The sequence below is a fragment of the Adiantum capillus-veneris genome, chromosome 20 (assembly GCF_014529385.1).
Source record: "Adiantum capillus-veneris isolate H3 chromosome 20, ASM1452938v2, whole genome shotgun sequence".
Taxonomy (NCBI): Eukaryota; Viridiplantae; Streptophyta; class Polypodiopsida; order Polypodiales; family Pteridaceae; genus Adiantum; species Adiantum capillus-veneris.
Window position 1 is genome coordinate 68,044,626 of NC_140950.1, and position 10,054 is coordinate 68,054,679.

Genomic DNA, 10,054 nt, shown 5'->3' on the forward strand with positions numbered 1-10,054 from the left:
TGGCACATTCACACAGTCCCAGCTTGTAGTTGTAGTAGTTGTAGTAGTATTTTTTGTTTTAGTTCTTTTTTATTCCAGACATGGTACCAGATTCACTATGTTGTAACAGCTTGGTCTTATAGGTCGTTTTGGCCTTTTGAAGACGTTAATATATCATTTCATCTCTCTCTCTCTCTCTCTCTCTCTCTCTCTCTCTCTCTCTCTCTCTCTCTCTCTTTCCCCCATTTTCACTCTCACTACAACATTTTGTTTAGGTTGTTAGTCTTTCTTTCAGCACACAGACTTTGTATTAGATTCACCAGTCTAGCACTTGTTGGTCTGATAGGTCATTTTGGCCTTTTGTAGACGCTTATATATCAGTTCATCCTCTCTCTCTCTCTCTCTCTCTCTCTCTCTCTCTCTCTCTCTCTCTCTCTCTCTCTCTCTCTCTCTCTCTCTCTCTCTCTCTCTCGTAGTTTTAGATTGTAGTAGTAGTAGTAGTATTTTGTTCCACTTCTAGTTCTTTTGTACCCAGACATGGTATTAGATTCACTATTTTGTAACTGATTGGTCTCATAGGTCATTTTGGCCTTTTGAAGACGTTAATATAACATTTCATTTCATTTCATTTCTCTCTCTCTCTCTCTTTCTCTTTTTAGGGTTTTATCATCACTTTTTTTTGTTTTTAGGGTTTTGAAAATGTGTTTTGGCTGTTTTTAGGGTTTTGAAACTTTTTTTTTTTAGAATTTCAAAACTGTTTTCTTGTTGTTTTTAAGGGTTTTGTCACTATTTCTTGCTATTTTTTAGGGTTTTGCCTTTGTTTTTTAGAGTTTCAAATTTGTTTTGCTGTTTTTCAAGTGATTTTCTTTGTGTTTTAGGGTTTCTTGTTTTTTTTTTGTTGTTTTAGAGTCTCTCTCTCTCTCTAGCAATGGAGACCAAGAGCAACTCACCCGTGTGCAAGTCTCCCTCGACAGTAACGAATGCAACATTCATGGTCACGAACAAGAGAATAACACAGGTGGAAAAAGAGATGAAAGAGTGGAAAACGGAGATGGAAGGATGGTGGAAAGAAAAGGCCAACCTCATCCAAATGGTGTTCAACGAGGACAAGCAATGGAAAAAGGAGAAAGAAGACTCTCATGTAGAAGTCCAAGCGCTCCGAGAAGAAGTCTTTGGCCTCAAGCAAGAGCTTGCGGAAACTAGAGTGGGGAGAAGGAGAAATTCGGTCCTCGAAGATAGAGGAACTCAAAGTCATCAAAGAACAAGTGCGAGAGATCAAAGAAGACGAGAAGCAACCGGAGGCGAAGACGTCATCGTGGGTAGATGTAATCACGAAAACATAGAAGAAGGTAGATGAGGCCGAGAAATGGATAAAAGTCGCCAAGAAAGCGAAAGGGAAAGAACCAACAGTCATCCCCACTCCCACAATCATCAACATGATCCTAGAGGAAGAGCAAAGGAGGAAGGCTAGAGCTTTACATGTACGAGTGACCGTCTAAGAGACCGTGATGATGTGGAGGGGGAAGTTAAAGAACTTCTAATTATGATGGGTAGTGAGGTCACTCACACAAAGGCATGGAGAGTGGGAAAGAAGAGAAAAGGAAATGGGGAGACTTCCAAGGAGAGCATTGATCTTTCGCTTCCCCTCCATGGAAGTAAAGAATGATTTCTTGAAGAAACGTACTACACTAAAGAAGACAGAGATGTTCCTTGGGGACGACCTCACACTCTCACAGCTTGCTCATATGCAAGAAGTTATGCCTGAGATAAGGACAACCAGAGAGAACGGAAAATTGGCCTTCTATAGAGACAAACGAATGGTTATTATGGAGAGGCGCTCTGCATGACGGCGCGAGACCTATGGGACTACACTCAAAGTTGCTACATGGAATTGTAATGGATCTCTACGCCTTGATGTGGGTGCTTTTGAGGATAGTTTCACTGGGAGGGACATTATCTTCTATTCTGAGACACATCAAGCCCCTGGGCAGTCTATCCCACATGTTGGCGGATACAAATGGGAGACAGCTTGCAGACAGGAAACTCGATCAGAGCACAGAGGACAAGGCCCAGGGGGAGTGGCAGTCTTGTTCAGGGAGGAGTTGCAGCCATTGATACATATAGCTTGGAGGGATGAGCAGGCTAGGTACATATGGGTGAGACTGAGGGCAGAGACAGGCAGATAACTCTACATTGCTATTTTCTACTTTCCTCCAACTACATCAGTATATGCACCACCTAGAGGACAGTCCCTCTTTTCTATTTTGAATGATGACATATGGGAGTTCTCTAGGGATGGTGACATTATCATCCTAGGGGACTTCAACGCTAGGAGTGCTCATCACCAGACAGTATTTTATGATACTTCAGAGGAGATGGTGAGGGAGCTGGATGTTGCAAAGATGGGCCTATCTAAAATATCACAAGATGTGGAGAATACTGAGTATGGACGGCACTTCATAGACATGGGGACTGCACATGGATTGGCCATTTTGAATGGCCTACAAACATTTCCCACTGCGGGAAGTTTTACATGCTTTCCACATAGACATGGAGCTAGCACAGTCGATTATGTCATGGCACAGCCGACCTTTATCTCTAGTATCCAGGTCCTCACATTTGGACCTAGAGCTGTTCGTGTGGCAGTAGATCATGCCCTTGTATCGATGACCATCTCTTTCCAGTTTAGTGTAGAACATATACCACGGATAGCAGCCCCTACTCGCTACACCTTTACACGGGAGACGGACTCTGTCTACATAGATGGGATCTACAGACGCCTATGTACTGAGGAGCCAGGGCGACCTCTGGAGGGGCTTACTACTATACTAAATCAAACATTGCATGATGCAGCAGCAGAGGTATACCCACACACCCAACCTGAGCAGAGACGACGTTCTGGAAGCATGCCCAAAACGGTTGGTATGATGAGGAGTGCCGCGAGACGAGAGCCAGGCTTCAGAGGGAGGTGCTTTGGGGGACATCACTCATAGACAGTCACAGATTGCCTTCCGACGCCTAGTGCGGCGGAAGAAGAGGGCAGTTTTGGCTTGACTAGAGCAGGATCTATATCAACTATTCTCGAGTCAGGACTCGGGTGAGGCATGGCGACTCTTTCATGAGCACTCCTCTCCTCCTGCCATTACTTGTACAAAGGCCTAGGGCCAGTATGCGTCATCTCTGTACACAGTTCTTGGACGCCCGCCTCTTTCCGAACCCCTCGAGCTATGCCCACACACGTGCTTTTTTCACCATTGAGATGGTGAAGAAGGCCATTGATAGAATGAGGACTGGGAGAGCATATGATCATGATGACTTAGTGGCGGAGCATTTTATACGTGCCAGGGATCTACTCGCAAAGCTTCTAGCAGTGATGTTCAACCGTGCCATGTGTGAGGGTTTGCCTGATACTTGGAGTTTATCTACTATTGTACCTATCTTCAAGTTAGGAGACCCTATGGAGCTTGGGAATTCTCGCACTATCGTGATTGAACACACATTGGCACGGTTGTGTGCATCCATTCTTGAGTAGTAGCCGAGTAGATGGGCAAAGAGGGAGGGTATACGCACAGTCGGGCAGGCAGGGTTCAGGAGAGGTTTTTCTATTCTTGACCACATTCTGACACTCAAAAGCCATAATTGAGAAGGGCAGATCACATGGGAGACGGATCTATTGTAGCTTTGTGGACTTCTGCAAAGCATTTGACACAATGCATAGAGCTAGATTGATGCGCAGACTACAGGAGATGGGAGTACCCGTCTCCTGTAGTCTGATTTGGGGGATTATGGCATTATACAGGTTAATAGTGGGGCATGTACGCACTCCAGAGGGGATATCTACATTAGTTCACTCCACTATCGGGGTGAAGCAGGGCTGCCCGCTCTCTCCTACTCTATTTGGTATGTATGTAGATGAGGTTTTTGACTATATTGAGAGAGAGGGTGATAGAGGTGCACAGTTGGCAGGGACATAGATTCCACTATTGTTATATGCTGATGATATTGTGTTGATCTCCGACTCTTTGGAGGGGATGCAACGTTACTTGGATGCTTTGCATAGGTTTGATCACGACAGTGGTCTGTCTGTCAACCTTGGTAAAACCAAGGTTATGGTGTTAAACACCACCCCACAATGGGCCAAGAGATCAGCACCCACATTCACATACGACCATGAGACAGTGGAGTATACAGATGCTTACACCTACCTTGGGGTGGTCTTTAGTGGACCAGCATTTTCATTGAGGAGAGCAGCAAACACTAGACTGACTACAGCACATGCAGCATTGGGTGGATTGGAGAGGATGTGTTTACAGATTCAGTTTCAGGAGCCTCGGGCGAAGCTGGCTTTTTGACACTCTGGTGGCTTCCGCATTGCTCTATGGAGTTCAGATATGGGGGCCTTCATTGGACCATCACGGGAGGTCGGGTCGCACTGATGGTCGGGTCTCTATGAACTCGCGGCTTATTAGAGCAAGGCTTCAGTACCACATGACATTTTTCGAGCAGAGCTAGCTGTCCCCCCCCCCCCAACACACCCACACTAGTGGTTGAGGCATTTACTAGACCAGTCTGCTTGTGGGACCTCCTTAGAGACGGATATGCCCACCTAGCACTTTCTCTCGACGTAGCTTTGCAGGGAGACACAACATGCTGGTAAGGGGAGATGACATCATGGTTTCAGGTACATGGGTTCAGCGTGAACAGATTGCCCCCCTTCCAGTACTCATTGGTGCACCACCTCCGACTCTTACAGAGTCTAAGGTCACCAGGCTCATCCGGCAAGACCTGACTCAGCTAGATACTAGGAGGACTTGGATACAGTCGGCATAGGAGTTGGGCACGAAGACGGCTTTCTATAGAGAGCATCTTCTCCACCTTACTAAGGATGGTTTTGTGACAAGGCCCAGATACATGGACACCCACTTATCTCATGGGATACGGTGTGCTATTGGCCAGATATGCACATCTTCACATCAGCTTCGGATCAAGACTGGTAGATACAGCGGAGTACCAGAGGTCAAGACATGTCCCCTATGTCACATGGAACCTGAGACAGAGTTGCACTACACATGCCACTGCCTGTTCAGGGAGGGCTTTGGATTACTCTAGAGTCATGGGGTATGAGGACCAGAGATGTCTGGGTCTGTTTTTGCTTGAGTTGCACAGAGACAGAGAGAGCCTAATGAGAGGTGAGGCTAGCCAGTCTCAGAGACGGATCACAGACTTCTTTAGAGTGGACACTGGGTAGCCAAAGGAGCAGCTACCACAGCAAAGCTCACACTCCCCTCACACCAGAGACACGTTGATCGATCGAGCGACCGAGCTAGGGAGATCTAGACACCCACGACTACGGAATCGACAGAGGCTGCATCAAAGGATTCGGATCTCTTTGGCCCGACGTACACGACGCCCGGTCAGACTATTGACCATGGAGGAGATTGATGAGATGCACGAGCGACCGATGCACGATCTACTCATCTCGTATTAGCCTTTGTATCAACTCTCACCCATTATATTCCCACACGCACACCCACATTGTGTTATATTAGTCCCCCAGTCACTACTTTCACCCCCCTTCTCATATCCTACACAGTTACAGCTAGTTGCTTAGTTCACATCTAGTGGTTAAGATTTTAGTTTTTTACTTTACTTCATTTTATTTTTGTACCTAGACATTGTATTTCATCCACCAAAATTGTATCAGTTTGGTGTCATAGGTCATTTTGGCCTTTTGAAGACGATTAATATAACATTTCATTGTCATTTTCATCTCTCTCTCTCTCTCTCTCTCTCTCTCTCTCTCATGCGGTGGATCATGATCATTGTAACCACAGCTCTCAGAAATCGTAAAACCTTCCACAGCCAGTCTACTTTCTTTGTGCCTCTGTCTCCACACATTGTGTATTGGCAAGCTCTCAACTGCTCCTGCATGTGCTTGCTTTGCTGACACTGTGGACAACTTCTTCTTTAGTAGCAGCAGCCGCAACACCTATACCGCTTCTTGATCGACAACTTCTCCAGCATCACCCAATGGGGTATTCAAGATCATTGTTTGGTTTACTCTCTCTCTCTCTCTCTCTCTCTCTCTCTCTCTCTCTCTCATATGCGGTGGATCATGATCATTGTAACCTCAGCTCTCAGAAATCGTAAAACCTTCCACAGCCGGTCTACTTTCTTTGTGCCTTCATGGCACAATGCACAGAGTAGAATGTTATGAATGGATTGGTCCTATAGGTCAACTATTCAAGAAAGAAGTGATGCAGCTTTGTCCAGTTGAGGAAATTATCAGAACTCTGTGAGGTCACAGAGCAACCATAACCATGAATAATGCATAGAGACAAAGAGCCTCCACAAAGTGAGCTCGTGTAGAGTGGTGGTGGTGTATGATCAGTATGCTCAAATTTTTGAGAATTTTTGAATGCGTCAAGTTTTAAGAATTTTCAATTCATGGAATGGGACTTCATCTCCATCTCCAAAATCTCGAGTTGGTAGCCATGGTGATAAATATCATACAAGAAGACATGGTTAAGGAGGCTAAGCTGAATGGACAACAATAGAGCCTAAGAAATAGTTTTGTTGGGATATCCACATGATGTGTGATGTCCTTATGAAACTACAAGGGCTAATACTTCAATTGCATTTCCCCCTATTTTGGTGAACCATGCCTAGTTACACAAGACCTTCTAATGTCAACACATGAGAATAAATTTTGTTTGGGTGGGGGATATATTTTTTGCAAATTTTTGTACTGGTTGACCTTTACTTAGCAAAGAAAAAATAGAAAAGGCTCCGCAATTGGGATAAATTGACATTGTAATTGAAAAGCCTTTTGTATTATCAATGCGCTTAGAGTGTTTGAGGGATTAATTTTTATTTGATTGCAAAGAGTAGGGATCATCAAGTCTAACAATGAGGAGAACTCTATAGAGTTGATGGAAGATTATTTAGTACATGAGACCATCATAAAACCAAGACTTAAACATACTATCTGGTTTTTGTTTTATTAATGCAAAGGAACGCATCATAGAAACCCTTTACTTGTCATCTATTTCATTGATAATTCAACCATATTCTACCTTGAGGCCTAGTCTTCCATGTGGCCCCCATGTCCATGCACAGTCCATATTTACGTATCCAACAATGGATGCATCACTAATTTTGAAGCATAATACATACTTGTACCTTCCAAGTACCTAAGGACATACTTTATCACATCCCAATGTTTTTTGCCAAGATTAGCCATGTAGCGACTCATGACTCCCACTGCAAATGCAATGTCTAGCCTCGTAGCCACTATCAAGTGCATAAGATTGTCCATTGCAAAAAAATTTAAAAGCTTAACCCTCTTGGCGTTCTTAGCATCCGATTTAGGAGAATCATCCTTTCTAAGTTTCACATATGTTAGCATTAGAGTGTGAGATGCCTTATGTACGCTTTTGACAAATCAAGAATGTTGTTTGACCTATCTACTTAATACGCATACCAAAAAAGTGATTGACTTCTCCCAAATCTTTTGTAGCAAAAGTCTAATCAAACATTTGCTTTAAATTGATCATCTTGAGAGAGTTCTTTCCAACTATAAGTATGTCATTGACATATAACACATGAAAAATGAGTGATGCGTCATTGAGCTCCTTCCTGTACAAGCAGTGATCATCTTGACTCCATTTACATTCATAAAATTGCATAAACGTGTTTTTTTGATACCATTGCTTGGATCCTTGCCTCAAGTTGTTGGAGTTTACACACAAAAGCTTCTCTATTTGGCTTAACAAACCCTTTAGGTTGTTGCATATATACATCTTCTTTGAGTTTACACACTTCTCTATTTGGCTTAACAAACCCTTTAGATCATTGCATATATACATCTTCTTAGAGATCATTGTGAAGGAAAGCGGTCTTATGTCCATTTGGACCAACTCCAAGTCCTCAATACCTACTAATCTAAGCATCATACACAAAGTAGTCATCTTGACCACAAGTGAAAAGATTTCGTCAAAATATACACTTTTTTTGTTGCTTAAAATTTTTGGCTACAAGTTTATCTTTATATTTAGAGTTAGGATCTTTGATGCATGCTTCTTCTTGAAAACTCACCTCCAAAGTAACACCTTCTTTCCCTTTAGAAATTTGACCAATTATTAAGTCTCATAATCAACAATCAAGTCATACTCAAATTGCATAGCTTGCTTCCACTGCAGCTTATCATCCATCTATATGGCTTCTTGGAAGCAAAATGATTCTTTGTAGTTAGTTAGCATGATGTAATCTACACTTGGTTGAAACCACTCATGCAGATATGAGGCTATGCTAGAGTGTTTCTACCAAAGGCTCCTCACTAGACTTCTAAGTTGTTGACAATTCTAAGGAAACATCTTAAAATGTCTCTTTTGTACTCAATCTCTATTATTAAAAAAAAATTACCTTCAATTCGTTGAATATCCCGTGTGAACTACGAATAATTCAAATAAATTCAGAGGGCCAAAGGCAATGGCCTATCTCTCCATCTGCACCATATCCAACAAAAATATATTTATGTGCGTTAGAATCAGACTTCTTTCTAAGCTCCTTTGGCACATGAGCATATGTCTCACAACCAAATCTTGTAATTTAATGGTGCACTAAGCAATATGTTGATAATATGAACCATTGTCAAAACATATTACCCATCGTTATGAATCTTCAAATCCTTAAGATTTTTACATAATTGATTCTCCACAAGTACATGGAACTTCTAAAATATAAATATTACGTCATCTTTTATGTTTCAAAGTTAAACCCTCACCTTTCTCGCATGGTCGTCAATGAAAGTTACAAAGTAACTATCCCCCCTAAAGATTTGGTTGACATAGGACCACATAGGTACAAACTCTAGTGTCTCAACATGTTGTTGGATCCAAAGTATGTCGACACAAAGTAAAGGCCAAAGCATAGGTATGCATGCAAAATATGTAGGGGAGCTATGCTTTCGCAAGTACCAAGTACAAGTTGGAACAAGTGACTCTTCAATGTGTATGCCAAATCTTTTAGTTTTTGGCCAAAATGGTGAATGTAATGCTTGTTGATTGACATGCTTCAAAGCTAAGAATTTGCAGGTTTTTGAAGTCATTGACATGCTCTACAAACTTGTCTTTACAGCTTCTAGTTTGAAGGTCCTTTATAGACACTTAAAGGTTTGGCAAGAGCCAGCTCTCCTCCCTCCAGATCAGCTTTGGGATGTGTACCGAAATTATCATTTTCAGATTTTATATACATAATTTAGTGGCTACAAATGTGATCTCCATGTCACTGGATTTACAACACGTCGATCAAAGTTTACTGCGGCAAGTTACGGCAAGTCGAAGGTACATGGTATCGCAGAGCGATAATTGTTATACTTAGTGATACAAGTATTTTGGCAGTGTCACAGGTGGTCAAGATCAAAAACTTTGAAGATGTTTATGTGCTCCAAAACATGTGCTTTGAAGCTCTTCAATCAGATATCAAGTCAAGAAGTTGCGGCTCATGGCAAGTGGCGATCATGACCTCAAAGAGAGTTTATGCTTGTGAGGGCCCAACTGTGCACCTTTTTGTTCTATCAAAAGATTCCATAATTGGTGTCTTCCCTTCGTCTTCTGTGTGCTAGCCGTCTTAGCTCCATGGCCTCTTATGCATATGGCGAGGTGTGTATCTGTAGACCACTTGGATCGTGTATGCAAAGAAAGAGATACAATTGTGTGTGTGCTAGAGAGAAGGAGAGGGAGCTTGGAATTGTGGCTATGGTGGTGTGCATGAGGAGGGAGGTGTGGATCTATGTGTATGAGCATATGTGGGAGAGGTTTTGCACATTATGTTTGTATGTGTATGTTTACAAGGGATGGAGGGTGTAGTGTGATCTCGATCTGTACAGAGACAAACAATTTGTGTGTGTTGTGTGTGCATTACTCCTCTCCTCCTACATCTTTTATTCAATGGAAAATATACAATCCTAATTTGTTTTTCGTACATACAATGTTCACAGAGAAAAATCACAACTAGATTCCAACTTGTACTCAGTAAAACTGTTGGTGAACTGTCTTCACCAACTTGTAATCAT

The 10,054-nt window shown here is 42.5% G+C and overlaps 1 protein-coding gene across 1 annotated transcript in view; it reads left to right on the forward strand.

Moving 5' to 3' along the window:
- LOC147432665 (vacuolar protein sorting-associated protein, putative (DUF1162)) overlaps positions 1–9,712 on the forward strand; it is a 303,484-nt gene extending 293,772 nt beyond the window's left edge. The window contains exon 34 of the transcript XR_015185565.1: positions 9,118–9,712. The gene's annotated coding sequence lies outside the window, so the exon portion shown is untranslated. The remainder of the gene's footprint in view (positions 1–9,117) is intronic.
- Positions 9,713–10,054: the final 342 nt, after the last annotated feature.